The 15,437-nt window shown below is 43.3% G+C and overlaps 2 non-coding genes and 1 pseudogene across 2 annotated transcripts; all 3 read left to right on the top strand.

The window, feature by feature from the left end:
• The first annotated feature begins 2,695 nt into the window (after nt 1-2,695).
• LOC104678946 lies at nt 2,696-14,419 on the top strand (annotated as a pseudogene).
• Nucleotides 7,582-7,715, top strand: LOC115898483. Its single transcript, XR_004058210.1, has one exon. It is a non-coding gene; the product is annotated as a small nucleolar RNA SNORA22 (small nucleolar RNA).
• LOC115898477 lies at nt 12,394-12,528 on the top strand. Its single transcript, XR_004058204.1, has one exon. It is a non-coding gene; the product is annotated as a small nucleolar RNA SNORA15 (small nucleolar RNA).
• Nucleotides 14,420-15,437: the final 1,018 nt, after the last annotated feature.

Below are 15,437 nucleotides of genomic sequence, written 5' to 3'. Positions count from 1 at the left end.
TCCCAAAGTACTGGGATTACAGGTGTGAACCACCATGCCCAGCCTTTTTTTTTTCTGAGCAGTCTCGCTCTGTCGCCCAGGCTGGAGTGCAGTAACATGATCTTGGCTCACTGCAACCTCTGTCTCCAGAATTTAAGCAATTCTCCTGTCTCAGCCTCCCAAGTAGCTGGGACTACAGGTGTGCACCACCACACCCGGCTAACTTTTTGTATTTTTGGTAGAGACGGGGTTTCACCATGTTGGCCAGGCTGGTCTTGAACTCCTGACCTCAAATCATCTGCCTGCCTCAGCCTCACAAAGTGTTGGGATTGCAGGCGTGAGCCACCGTGCCCAGCCCTTTTTTTTTTTTTTTTTTTCCGGCTCACTGCAAGCTCCACCTCCCGGGTTCACACCATTCTCCTGCCTCAGGCTCCCGAGTAGCTGGGACTATAGGCGCCCACCATTACGCCCAGCTAATTTTTTTTTTTTTTTTTTGTATTTTTTAGTAGAGACCGGGTTTCACTGCGTTAGCCAGGATGGTCTTGATCTCCTGACCTCATGATCCACCTGCCTCGGTCTCCCAAAGTGCTGGGATTACAGGTGTGAGCCACCGCGTCTGGCCTTTTTTTTTTTTTTTTTGAGACAGAGTCTGGCTCTGTCACCTAGGCTGGAGTGCAGTGGCATGATCTTGGCTCACTACAACCTCTCCTTCCCAAGTTCATGCAATTCTCATGCCTCAGCCTCTGAGTAGCTTGGATCACAGATGCACACCACGCCAGGCTAATTTTTGTATTTTTACAGAGACGGTGTTTCACCATGTTGGTCGGGCTAATGTTTGTATTTTTACAGAGACAGGGTTTCACCATGTTGGCCAGGATGGTCTTGACCTCCTGACCTCAAGTGATCTGCCCACCACGGCTTCCCAAAGTGCCGGGATTACAAGCGTGGGCCACCATGCCTGGTCTCTTCATAACATTTTTAACAGCAGTTATAATAAATCTGCATGCACACCATGTAATACCTATGGAACTAATAACTAGTCTTCTATTGTGCAGTGCTTCTAGTCACATATATAGACGTTTTTGTGATTCTCAAATACGCAAACCCTCCTAAAAGCATCATATACCGATATTCACTGCAGCCTGAATAGCAGATTGGGAACAACTTAAACATCAGTCAGTAGGTGACCGGTTAATTGTGTCATTCTTTTTGAGACAGGGTCGGCTCTGTCGCCCAGGCTGGAGTGCAGTGGCAATACCATAGCAGACTGCAACCTCTGCCTCCTAGATTCCGGCAATCCTCCCACCTCAGCCTCTCGAGTAGGTGGAACCATGGGCGTGCACCACCACGCCCGGCTAATTTTTGTACTTTTTGTATAGATGGGGTCTCACTGTGTTGCCCAGGCTGGTCTTGAACTCCCAGGCACAAGTGATCCGCCCACCTTGGCCTCCCAAATTGTCGGGATTACAGTTGTGAGCCACCGTGCCCCAGCCCCTAGTTGTGTAATTGTTACAAAGAACATCACGCAGCTGTTAACGAGGACTTCCCGTTCATCTTGACATTGCACACTCTCCAAGACACTTAAAGTATAACACACCCTATAGTGTGTATTAGGAATTACGATTTGTGTGGGGAAATGATTATATTCATATATAAGTTTATAAATTCAGAAAGCATTCCGAAAATTCATCGAGTATCCAGGGGTAACTGTGCTTGTCTCTAGTGTTGAACTAGAGGCGGGAGGATGATTTAATTTCCACATGCCCTTTTATGCCTTTTGAATTCAGAACAATTTCCCTTATCTATTAAAAATAAAATACCAGCCGGGCACGGTGGCTCACGCCTGTAACCCCAGCACTTTGGGAGGCCGAGGCGGCAGGATCACTTAAGCACTTAAGCGCAGGAGTATCGCTTGAGCTCAGGAATTTGAGACCACCCTGGGCAACAGAGTGAGGCCTGTGTCTGCAAAAAGAAAAAAAATAATAAAGTAAAATATCACGTGTTACTGAATCCCTGGTATTTGGCGGGCACTGGATACTGGAAACAATTGTGTAGCTCTTTGGAAATTTACCTTAAAAGGGAGTCCTCTCAAAGGCTGGACACCATGACTCTACAAGGGTGAGTTTTCAAATCTACCATGGAAGCCCAGGGCCTCAGCAGCATCCTGAGTCCTATGGACAGACAAGTTCTTACGATTCAACTCCCATTGCACCAGTCCTGCAGCTTTCTAAAGGCATCCAGCACTTTCTACCTTGCATTCTATCTTCATCTTCGCTAGTCCTTAACGGCACCGCATGATCCTGGGGGAGGGTGCTTCTCAGACTAGCTTGTGTGTTCCCACGGCACCTGCAGCACCGTCAAGCACAGGGTCCAGAAAGCTCCAATGAAAGCCATGAAAGCAGCAAGAGAAGGAGACTGAGGAGCAAACCGCGCGAGTAGGGGCGGGAGGAGGCCCACCACACGCCCTGCCCCGCGCGGAGCACAAGCCCCCCCCTGCATCCTGAACTCCTGGGTCCGCAAAGCTGGGCCCCACTGAGCCACAACGCCGGAACCCAGTAGCACTGACTGCTGGGAACAGGTTGCTCCCTTGCGCGATAACGTCGCGGTCGCTGCGGCGGCGCGAGGGGTGGAACCGCAGGCACCATGCAGCCGCGAACCAATGAGCGGGCGCCGCACGGGCCGTGGCTCAATGGCGGCGGCGCGCGGGCACGCTAGGGGCGGGCCGGGCGCGCCGACTTTTCGGAAGAACCGCATAGTGCCTCCCGGCCACGGCGCGCCGGCTCTGAGCTCTCCGCGCGCCGCATGGCTTTCTTTTCCTCCTCTGGAGCAGCTGTGGCGGCGGCGAAGACCCTGAACCCCAAGGCCGAGGTGGCCCGAGCGCAGGCAACGCTGGCGGTCAACGTCAGCGCGGCGCGAGGTCTGCAGGACGTGCTGAGTACCAACCTGGGGCCCAAAGGCACCATCAAGATGTAAGGCGGGGCGGCGGGCGGCAGGGCTGGCGGCAGGGCTGGCGGCAGGGCTGGCGGCAGGGCTGGCGGCAGGGCTGGCGGCAGGGCTGGCGGCAGGGCTGGCGGCAGGGCTGGCGGCAGGGCTGGCGGCAGGGCTGGGCGGGCCCCGCGCGCGGGCCCGGGACCGCGGACGCGAGCCCGCTGCCTCGGGGCTCCGCAGCTTCCCTTCCCCGCGTCCTCCTGGGCCGGTTCTCTTCCCTGCTAAGCCCCACCATCGTGGGCATTTCTTTCTGCGTCGATGCCGTCTCCATGGAGAAAAAAGCGGCTCTAGTGCGCGGCGTTCCCCGCCTTCTGGGACTTCCAGGCACCCTGAGGACTCTGCACAATCTCTGCGGGGATGAGGTGGGCACTACACCTGCCCTCCAGCCTGCGGTAGATAACTAGTTCCATATCCTCGGCTCCCTGAGATCTGGGAAAAGCCCGTTTTTTGTATTTTTGGTTTTGTTTTTTGTTTTTGTTTTTTGAGACGGCGTCTCGCTCTGTCACCCAGGGTGGAGTGCAGTGGCACGATCTCGGCTCACTGCAAGCTTCGCCTCCCGGGTTTACGTCATTCTCCTGCCTCAGCCTCGCGAGTAACTGGGACTACAGGTGCCCGCCACCACGCCCAGCTATTTTTTTTTTTTTTTTTTTTTTTTTTTTGTATTTTTAGTAGAGACGGGGTTTCACCGTGTTAGCCAGGATGGTCTCGATATCCTGACGACCTCGTGATCCACCCGCCTCGGTCTCCCAAAGTGCCGGGATTACAGGCGTGAGCCACCGCACCAGGCCGGACGAAAAAGCCCGTTTTCTAAAGGGACTTTTTAATTTAGTTTTCGTTTTAATTAGTTTCGTTTTTGTCACAATCTGATTCATTTCTGTCCCTTAAACAGGCTTGTTTCTGGCGTTGGAGACATCAGGCTTACTAAAGACACAGGAGTTGACGACCAGTCCTGGCCAACACGGTGAAACTCGGTCTCTACCAAAAATACAAAAATTAGCCAGCCATGGTCCTGCACAGTGTGCTGCTTCACGAAATGGTGAGAGGTGCTCTGCTAGGTCTGAAATGTCTTGATTTTCCATAGAACTTTTGCTTTGTAGAAAGATTTGCAATGTTCATTTTCAAGGAAGGAGAACATTCAGAAGTGACATGTAATCAGTAATAGTACTGACAGTGCCTGGAGTCTGACAGCCGTGTCTTTGAATCCCTGCTTTTTTGCCCACAGTCTGAGCTGAAGGATTGTAATTGTACATTAATTATAATAAAATTTGAAAAATTAAGGGTGATTGACACAATCACATGGTCAAAATGCATGAGGATGGTTTTTCTCTTTATGGCTTTTTTTTTTTTTTTTTTTAAAGACAGAGTCTCACTCTGTCGCCCAGCCTGGAGTCCAGCGGCTCACTGCAACCTCCACCTCCTGGGTTCAAGCGATTCTCCTGTCTCAGCTTCCCAAGTAGCTGGGATTACAGCTCCCTCCACCACACTCAGCTAATTTTTGTATTATTTATAGAGATGGGATTTCACCATGTTGACCAGGCCAGTCTTGAACTCATGACTTCAGGTGATCCGCCTGAGTCAACCTCCCAAAGTGCTGGGATTACCAGATGTGAGCCACCGCATCGGGCGGTTTTTCTCTTTTTAAAACAGCGATTTCTCTGTTAATGTCTCATCTCCATCTCCAACTGGAGGGGAGAGAAATCTCTTTGTTTTAACATTTTTAAAGTCTTAGGGATGGAGAATATGAGATTATTGATGGGAGTATGTGTTTTACTCATCCCTAAATTCCCAAAACTTCGCAGTTCAAATACCAGAAAAGGAAATGATTTCCTGCTGGTTTGAGTACAGAATAATAATTAGGGTTTTGCTAGTAGTATACCATGCCATCAACATCCAGATGAAATACGTTTAGCAAAGACTTGCTAACCTAGGAGGTATAGTGTTTTTTGTTTTTTTTTTTTTTTTGTGGGTTCAGTGGTGGCCTGCGTTAGCAAAAAAGTGGAACCACAGTTAAACTTGACATCAGAATTGTTTGGGGGCTGGGTGCAGTGGCTCATGCTTATAATCTCAGCACTTTGGAAGGCCGAGGTAGGTGGATCACTTGAGGCCAGGAGTTCACGATCAGCCCTGGCCAACGTGGTGAAACTCCGTCTCTACTAAAAATACAAAAATTAGTCGGGCATGGTTCTGCACGCCTGTAGTCTCAGCTACTCCAGAGGCTGAGGCAGGAGAATTGATTGCTTGAACCTAGGAGGCTGAGGTTTCAGTGAGCCAAGATTGTGCCACTGCACTCTCTAGCCTAGGCAACAGAGTGAGACTAACATTTAAAAAAAAAAAAAAAAATTATTTGGGTTTTAGTGTGTGAGAAATACAGCATAAGTAGAGAGAAGCACATTGAACATTTACAGTTTAGGAAATAATTATAAAGTGGACACACACAACCACCATTGTAGTTAAGAAATAAATTGTTGCCGGGTGCGGTGGCTCAAGCCTGTAATCCCAGCACTTTGGGAGGCCGAGACGGGCGGATCACAAGGTCAGGAGATCCAGACCATCCTGGCTAACACAGTGAAACCCCATCTCTACTAAAAAACAAAAAACTAGCTGGGCGAGGTGGTGGGCACCTGTAGTCCCAGCTACTTGGGAGGCTGAGGCAGGAGAATGGCGTAAACCCGGGAGGCAGAGCTTGCAGTGAGCTGAGATCTGGCCTCTGCACTCCAGCCTGGGGGACAGAGCAAGACTCCGTCTCAAAAAACAAAAACAAAAAAAAAAGGAAATAAATTGTTGCTACCACCTTAGAAGTCCCCTCCCACTGGAACCTCTTTTCAGTCTCCAGAAGTTTGTATTTCAGTTTTCTTTGAAAAAAATTATAAACCTACAAAGGTAGTGATTATAATGTGTGTGCCCTTTACCTAGATTCACCAGTTGTTTACATGTTGCTCCATTTCTTTTCTATTTTTCCCCTGAATCATTTGAAGGTAAGCTGCAGACATGCCATTTTACCTCTAAAATACAATGTTTCCCGTTTTTGTTTTTTTTTTTTTTTTTTAAGAGACAGGATTTTTGCCACGTAGCGCAGGCTGGTTTCAAATTCCTGAGTTCAAGGGATCCACCTGCGGTGGCCTCCCAAAGTGCTGGGATTACAGGCATGAGCTACCGCACCTGACCTTTCCTTTTAAATTATTTGATCATTGCAGAGTAACAGTGGAGGCTGCTGAGCTTTCATTTTAGGAGATACCTGGCTTATTCTCACTAGAGCCCTATACTTGCCGTAAAGAGGCAAGGATGTAAAATTAATGTGTTACTGTTAACTGTTAGCTATGTCATCTTGAGTAAACTTTTACTGAGCCTCAAGCTTCCTCATCTGTAAAGTAGAGATAACCTGGGAAATATATTACACATGAAAATGTTTTGATCATTATAATTGCATGTGTATGATAGCTAATTGTGACTTTTTAATCTTAGTAATTTGTAACCAAACTCTTGGGTAGATTTTTCAAGTAGATAGCACTTAAAGAGGCCCTTCATGCATTTTATTTGTGGTATATTTAGACTGCTTCATATTGTTTTAAGTGATTCATTCTTTTTCTACTTTCAGCAAATTCAACACCCAACAGCCTTCTTAACAGCAAAGGTAGCAACAGCCCAGGATTATATAACTGGGGATGGTACGACTTCCAACATCCTAATCATTGGAGAGCTACTGAAACAGGCAGATCTCTACATTTCTGAAGTATGCACAACTGTTTTTTGTTTTGTTTTGTTTTGTTTTTTGAGATGGGGTTTCACTCTTGTTGCCCAGGCTGGAGTGCAATGGTGTGATCTCGGCTCACTGCAACCACCGCCTCCTGGGTTCAAGCAATTCCCAGCCTCAGCCTCCCGAGTAGCTGGGATTACAGGCATGCGCCACCACACCCAGCTAATTTTGTATTTTTGGTAGTGATGGGGTTTCTCCACGTTGGTCAGGCTGGTCTCAAAACTCCTGACCTCAGGTGATCCACCCATCTTGGCCTCCCAAAGTGCTGGGATTATAGGCATGAGCCACCACACCCGGCGCACAACTCGTTTCTGTAATGTTTCATTGTATATAGGATGTGTCAGATACTTATTTATACAAATTGATGTGTTGTTAATACTAGCTGAGGCCATAGAGTAGAATTAGGGGGCTTAAATCTGGATCTTTGTCCTGGTCTAAAATAAATTAATTGTGACCTTGGACAGGTTATAGAACCTTCTTTGGCCCGAAAATAATTTTATAATCAAGTTGAATTGCCTATGTGATTTGTATCTGTCTTTAGTGTAGATTAATAATTGAGATTTTAAAATGGGATGTTTAGGACTAGGCATATTTATTTGTTAGGAAAAAGCCAACCAAAAGCTTACATTTGGATAAATTCCACTTTTTTAGCCCTGACTAGTTGCAAGGTTTAAAACAAACCTCAGGGACTATGAATTTATTGTCAGAATTTCCTGGCAGAAGAGAGCAGACAGTCTTTATTTATTTTTATTAGTAAATTACGTGAATTAGTTTGAGATTACCTATAGAAAAAATAGAATAACGCTACCATCTGCAAGTTGTTGGGACACAGTGTCGGTTTTGGCATGATTCGGGGTGGTTTGCACAGTGAACACCCAAGTGTGCTTTATAGTTCCCTTGGCTTTGACCCTGTGCTAGAGCATTGCCTGTTCTTCTCCTCTGCATTGAAAGGAATATTTATCCTTTTAAATGTATTCAGAAAGCCAGCACATTATGTTACTGCGTGTTCAAAGGTATGATGATCCAGAATATCCCCCCAAGAATTATCTGAACTTTATCATGAACTATAGTTGCACCTAATTGAAAATGGGAGTGTTATTGCGTGTTTATTGTAGGACCTTCATCCCAGAATAATCACTGAAGGATTTGAAGCTGTGAAGGAAAAGGCCCTTCAGTTTTTGGAAGAAGTCAAAGTAAGCAGAGAGATGGACAAGGAAACACTTAAAGATGTGGCCAGAGCATCTCTTCATATTAAAGTTCACGCTGAATTTGCAGATGTCTTAACAGAGATATATATTAAATTTTGTGTGTGTCTGTTATGGTACACCTATACAGAAAATCTCTGATAGTAGAAACATGAATATAATTACCAATTTCAATTACAAGGTGCTATGTAGGTTCATTTTTGTGACAGTGATACCTAATCTGTGTCTCTAAAAAGTAAAATGAGGAAATTCAAATAATAGTATACCTAACCAGGTTATAAAATTGGAGCTTTCATTAAAAGGTTTATAAAGTGGAGATTTTGTTATTAGAAAGCTTCCAGTTACCAGTATTTTTAATGAAACACCAGGAGGAATGTTAATATTAAGGAATGTTAATGTTTGCGAATTACAGATTGAGATTTCAGAAAGGTAACAGCTGTTTATATATAATGTATTCTATCTGCTTATAGAAGAAGACAAATCAGTGTAGAGATTGTAAAATGAAGAAACTGTCTACTTTAGCCTTCTGAAAAGCAACATATTTCTGCTGCCGCAAATTGAATTTACTTAATGGTTATCCTTCTATTGCAGGCTGTAGTGGGCTTCATTTTGGCCATTAAAAGAAAAGATGAACCTATTGATCTCTTTATGGTTTTGTGATCATGGAGATGAAACATAAATCTGAAACTGATACAAGGTAGGTGGTAGAAGACTGAAATAATAATGGTCAGGTGTGGTGGCTAATGCCTGTATATAATCCCAGCACTTTGGGAAGCCGAGGTGGGTGGATCACCTGAGGTCAGGAGTTCGAGACCAGCCTGGCCACCATGGGGAAACCCCGTCTCTACTAAAATTACAAAAATTAGCCAGGCATGGTGGCAGACGCATGTAATCCCAGCTACTTGGGAGGCTGAGGCAGGAGAATTGCTTGAACCTGGGAGGCGGTGGTTGCAGTGAGCCAGGATCACACCATTGCACTCCAGCCTGGGTGATGAGCAAAACTCTGTCTCAAAAAAAAAAAAAAAATGTGTTTTGAAATTTAGGGTGCTTTGTACAATATATACTGTTGGCAAAATTTTTAATATATTTGGATATAAAATATTGCATATTTACCTGCAGATGTAAGTTGGATAAATTGCTTGGTGAATATTGTTTTTACTTTTAGTAATATTTTCTCCTGAAATACGGTGAATGTTATGTTGTATTTATGGTTAGAATTGTTCTGAAAAGTGAACAACATCAATCATTTGGCATTATTGAATTGTTAGGTACAAAGCATAATGAGAAGCAGCAGAGGAATTTAAAAAAATGTTTTTCAAACAGTTAGAAAACATGTTTGTGTTCGTTTTTCCCTTCTTTTAGTGGAGAATGGAGTCTCCCTATGCTGCCTAGGCTGGTTTTGAATTCCTGGGATTAAGGTGTCCTCTCACCTCTGCCTCCCCAAGTGCTGGCATTACACACGCTTGGCAGAAAACATATTTTTAAAGGACGTCATCACAGTTTGACAGCCTACCAGGGAGACTTATCTCTGCAGACTTTTCTGTACAGCATAGGATCTTCAAGTAATTCAAGAAACAAAGCTGACTGCATGAAAATTATCAATTCCTTCTCAGTTCAGTGTTTAACACACATCCATCTGGAGAACAATAACTATAATTTTTTGTGTGTTTGAACAGCTTAATCAGAGGGCTTGTTTTGGATCACGGAGCATAGCATCCCGATAGAAAAAAAGGGTAGAGGATGCATACATCCTCACTTGTAACATGTCATTAGAATATGAAAAAACTTAAGTTTATAACCCCTTAACAGTGAAATGGAGGAGCTTCGTATTTTGGGTGAGTTACTTTTTTGTGAAACTTCGTTTCCCACTGTAAGGACAATAATCCTCAAATTGGTTTGGGAGAGTTATAGGAAACAGCCTCTGAAGATGTGCAAGGGGCAGGATTGGAGCTCAGTGAACTGTTTGCTAATCTTAGGACTAATCCAGTTACAGAAGCTATTTTCTTCTCAAAAAATAAATGTTTCCCTACTTTCTGTAACTTTTTTTCTTAATAGAGAAGTGAATTCTGGCTTTTTTTTTTTTTTTTTTACAAGGGTGCAGAAGAGAGAGAAAAACTCATAAAAGCTGAAAGAAAATTCATTGAAGATAGAGTAAAAACAAACAATAGAACTGAAAAGGAAATTCTGTGGTGATTCAGATAAAGGATTTGTTATTAATCAAAAGGTGAGAATGAAAATTCATTGTATAAACTAAATAGTATGTATCATCCTTTTTACTTTTAAGGTGGAAGATGTTGAAACTAATTTTTATTTTTGTTATAGGGAATTGACCCCTTTTCCTCAGATGCTCTTTCAAAAGAAGGCATAGTCGCTCTGCGCAGAGCTAAAAGGAGAAATACGGAGAGGTATGAGTAACAGATTTATCCAAGTAATTTGACTTTTACTTATTTTGCAAATGAATTGGGATTATTTCTTTTTCCATATACTTTATTTTTGGGTTTTTCAACTGTATAATTAATTGGCATTAACTATATTTACATTATTTTGCACCCATCAGCACTGTACATCTCTAGAATTTTTTTCATCATCACAAACTGAAACTGTATACCCATTAAATAGTTCCTCCCCATTTCTCCCTCCCTCTTGCCCCTTGTAAACATTATTTTACTTTTTGTCTCTGAATTCAGTATACCTCCTCCCAAAGAGCTCACCACAATAAAGGTTTTTTTAAAAATATTATTATTTTTTGAGACAGTCTTGCTCTGTTGTGCAGTGGTATGATCTTGGTTCACTGCAACTTCTGCTTCTTGAGTTCTAGGATTCTCGTGTCTCAGCCTCCCAAGTAGCTGGGATTACGGGTGTCTGCCCCCATGCCCGCTGAATTGTTTTGTTTTGCTTTTTTAGTAGAGATGGGGTTTTGCCATGTTGGCTACACTGGTCTCAAACTCCTGGCCTCAAGTGATCCACCCACCTCAACCTCCCAAAGTGCCAGGATTACAGGTGTGAGCCACCATGCCTGGCCAACAAAGAGCTCTTGTCTACTTTTAGATTTCATTTGCTGACTTGGGGAGAGTGGTTTAAATGGAGGGTTAAAAGACTAGTTTTCAGCTGGTTGACGGCAAATTAAAAGGCTTAGGTTAAAGTACATTTTAAAATGTAATTTTAAATTACATTTTAATTCTGAAAAATTCCTTCCTAAAAATTACTTGTCTTCTCTTTGAACTTAAGTGGTAACATTGCTTATCCACCTCCCTTAAAATGCTATTTCAGGCTGACTCTTGCTTGGGGTGGGGTGGCCCTGAATTCTTTTGACGACCTCAGTCCTGACTGCTTGGGACATGCAGGACTTGTATATGAGTATACATTGGTAAGTGTATTTTCTTCTTGAAGGCAGTAGAACTTTTTAGCTCATGAATTATTTTTATTTTGTTTGTTTGAGATAGGGTGTCACTCCTGCCCGGGCTGGAGTGCAGTGGTGTGATCACAGCTCACTGCAGCCTCATCTTCTGGGCTCAAGTGTTCCTCCTGCTTCAGGCCCCTGAGCAAATGGGACCACAGACATGTGCTACCATGCATGGCTAATTTTTTTTTGTAATTTTTGTAGAAAACAGGGTCATATTGTGTTGCCCAGGCAGGTCTTAAACTCCTGGGCTCAGGCTGTCCTTCACCCTCAGCCTCCCAACGTGCTGAGATTACAGACATGAGCCACTGTGCCTGGTTCAGGAAGTCTTTTTTTTTTTTTTTTTTGAGATGGAGTCTTGCTCTGTCACCCAAGCTGGAGTGCAGTGGCCGGATCTCAGCTCACTGCAACCTCCACCTCCCGGGTTCACGCCATTCTCCTGCCTCAGCCTCCGGAGTAGCTGGGACCACAGACGCCCGCCACCTCACCCAGCTAATTTTTTGTATTTTTAGTAGAGACGGGGTTTCACCATGTTAACCAGGATGGTCTCGATCTCCTGACCTCGTGATCCGCCCGTCTCGGCCTCCCAAAGTGCTGGGATTACAGGCTTGAGCCACCGCACCCGGCTCAGGAAGTCTTTAGCAGAAAAATTAATTGAAATTCAGGATCAGATTTTTGTTTATATACATTTTGAAGGTTTATGTATAGTAATGGGAAACCATTGATGGGGGAAATCACATTTATATGTGATTTTTCAAAAAGAGATAATTTGGTTTAATGTGATCAAGTTTGTTCCTTATTAATATGCTGCTTATCATTCTCTGTAATTTCCTCTTCTCTCTTCACTATTTGCACAATCATGTTTCTTCTACATATAGGGATTCACCTTTATTGAGAAGTGTTAACAACCCTCATTCTGTCACATTATTGATCAAAGGACCAAATAAGCCCACACTTAGATCAAAGATGCAGTAAGGGATGGCTTGAGGGCTGTCAAAATTGCTATTGATGATGGTAAGGTCCTCACCATATTTCAATTCTATTATATCGTTTTGCTGGTCTGAAAAGCATGGCTGAATACTGTGTTCTTTTATCAGTAGTTTACACAGCCAGACACCATGCAAAAGCAGTCTTCCCTTTAGAATGACTGATGGTATGCTAAGGTTTTTCATAGCATATCATTATTAAAGGTGAATACAAATTAATGAACTAATACTGATCTGTTGAAAGAGCTGCCAGTGGCTAGTGAAGCCATTCTGGTTGTGCCATTCTCCTATTTGATATGTTAGTCGCTTGTATTGTGGCTTTCAAATGCAGCACTTAAATTGATGTGGTCATAGTGAATTTGTAAGAAAGTAATGGCTTTCATATGTATATTTTGTTATTCATAAAATTAGTTCTACAGTTTTCTTAGTATTTTTTTTTCCCCATCCAACAAGCTGTGTGATTAAATATAAGCTCAGTGTTAAGGGCAGGGCACAGCTTGGAGTCCAAGCATTTGCTGATGTGTTGCTCGTTATTCCCAAGGTGTACATGCCTTAAACAGTCAGTCTTCCAGAAGATTCAGCTCATCAAACCTTTTTGATAATGTAGGCTTTATTGATAATGTGGATTTTGGATAAGCAAGTTTGATCAGTTTTCTTCCTGACTCTAGAACAGGTATCCCTCATGATGCAGATGTATTTGGTTTCTCTGGGAGGCCTGAATAGCTGATGTTTCAGATGGCAAGAGAGAACCTGTAGTTTAATATTTGCAGTATTGGGGTTATACTTGAGTACAAACTTGCTTTTTGTTTTGGTTTTAGTTAAACTGATATCATTGTTTTCTATTATATACTAATTTTGAAGTATAGTTTATGATTGGTGTATTGCTGCTTGCTTTGGGGTAGATGAGAGAGTTGATCAGTAACTTGTGTCTGGTTATTCTCTGAAGGGAACATAAATGTTCTATCTTCATGCAATAGATTTTTGTGTTTCTTTTGTTGTTTTTTGAGAACTTTGTGAGTTTTGCTTTTGTTGTCCAGGCTGGAGCGCAGTGGTGTGATCTCGGCCCACTGCAACCTCAGCCTCCGTAGTAGCTGTAATTACAGACACCTGCCACCACACCCAGCTAGGTTTTTTTTGTATTTTTAGTAGAGATAGGGTTTCACCATGTTGACTATCCTGGCCTCAGGTGATCTACCTGCCTTGGCCTCCCAAAGTGCTGGGATTACAGGCGTGAGCCACTGCATCCAGCTGAAATTTTTTTTGCACTTTTTTTTTTTTTTTTGAAACAGAGTCTCACTCTGTTGCCCACGCTGGAGTGCAGTGGCGTGATCTCGGCTCATGGCAACCTCCACCTCCCGGGTTCAAGCAGTTCTCCTGCCTCAGCCTCCCGACTAGCTGGGACTACAGGTATGTGCCACAATGCCCAGCTAATTTTTGTATTTTTAGTAGAGACGGGGTTTCACCATTTGGCCAGCACAGTCTCAATCTCTTGACCTTACGATCCACCCACCTGGGCCTCCCAAAGTGCTGGGATTATGGGCGTGAGCCACCGTGCCCAGCCGTGTCTTTTTTTTTTTTTTTTTAAACTATCAATTCTTACTTCCTGTTTTCTCAATAATTAAATTTGTTTACTTTAGGTTCTTGCTCAGAATTCTGGTTCTGACCTTCAGGAAACATTAGTTAAAATTTAAGCAGAACATTCAGAATCAGTTTAGCTCATGGGTGTGAACCTGAACACAGGTAAGAGAATGCAACTTTTTGTAGAGGGAAAACTAGATGTAATACATGAGAGTTGAAGTCGGGAAAGATTAAAAATGGGGACCAGAAAAAAATCTTTTGCTTTGCAGTTTGACACCAGTACTACTAGGGAACTCTAGGTTCTAAAAATGGGATAAAATAGGATATTAATAAAAAAAGGAATGATTAGATATAATAAGAGAGTAGACTGAGTAATTTTGGGATAATTTTGTTGGAGATGTTCGGTGGTGGTAGATGGTTCAGATTACTGTTGAAGGATTTTCATATTGCATTTGCCTTACTCAGTGGGTTTTTTTTTTTTTGTCTGTTTTTTGTTTTTTTTCTTTTTGAGACGGAGTCTTGCTGTGTCCCCCAGGCTGGAGTGCAGTGGCGCGATCTCGGCTCACTTGCAAGTGCCGCCTTCCGGGTTCATGCCATTCTCCTGCCTTAGCCTCCCAAGTAGCTGGGACTGCAGGCACCTGCCACCACACCTGGCTAATTTTTTGTATTTTTAGTTGAGACGGGGTTTCACCGTGTTAGCCAGGATGGTCTCGATCTCCTGACCTCATGATCTGCCGGCCTCGGCTTCCCAAAGTGCTGGGATTATAGGTGTGAGCCACCGTGCCCGGCCACCTTACTCAGTTTTTAATCAAGTACTATGATAAGAAAATAGATTGGGTAATTATATTCATGGGTGAAAAACAGCTAAAGATAGCAAATAGTGCCAGAAGAGGGGATCTAGAAATCTAATGAAATGGTGACAGCCCTGATCTTAGTCCCCTGTAACAAAACAACACAAATTAAGTACAAAGTAGAAGACAGATAACAGGTACATCCATGCAGTATGTGCAAGACCTATTGTCAACATTATTATTTAATAAAAAAGGTTTCTGGAATGAGGGAAATGATCAGTCCATTTTAGCCAGATTATAGTCGCAGCACTATACTTGACTATGGGTAAACAGAAATGTATCCAGAAGAGAGGGATGTTCAGGTCTTCTAAGTAGAAGTCAGACAATCCTCAAATATTGTGGACAGGGTTCATGGTTCAGAGTAGAAAACTGGGCTAACAGAGAAGCTTTGAATTCTCATAGTTAATACTGGCGGAAATGAGTCATCAGTGATAAGCAAAGCCACACACAATCACACAATATTGTTGGTTCTTATTGACTGACCTTATTTTAAGGTTAGGTTGCCTTCTAGGTGAGCCAGTGGTAGCAGCAGAAGTAGGCATTACGGGATAACGATTGTGTAAAGAAACAGCTTCATCCATTCCCGGTTAGTTTGGGAAACTGAAAACTAAACTGTTAGAGAATCATCATACTCTTTTCATTTGGTGTGTCCTGTTTAGTTGCTCCTTTTCCCCCATGAACAATGTAATCAGCTGA

This window comes from Rhinopithecus roxellana, chromosome 6 (assembly GCF_007565055.1).
Source record: "Rhinopithecus roxellana isolate Shanxi Qingling chromosome 6, ASM756505v1, whole genome shotgun sequence".
Taxonomy (NCBI): Eukaryota; Metazoa; Chordata; class Mammalia; order Primates; family Cercopithecidae; genus Rhinopithecus; species Rhinopithecus roxellana.
The sequence above is the reverse complement of the archived record's forward strand: the minus strand, read 5'-3'. Positions and strand labels throughout refer to the sequence as shown.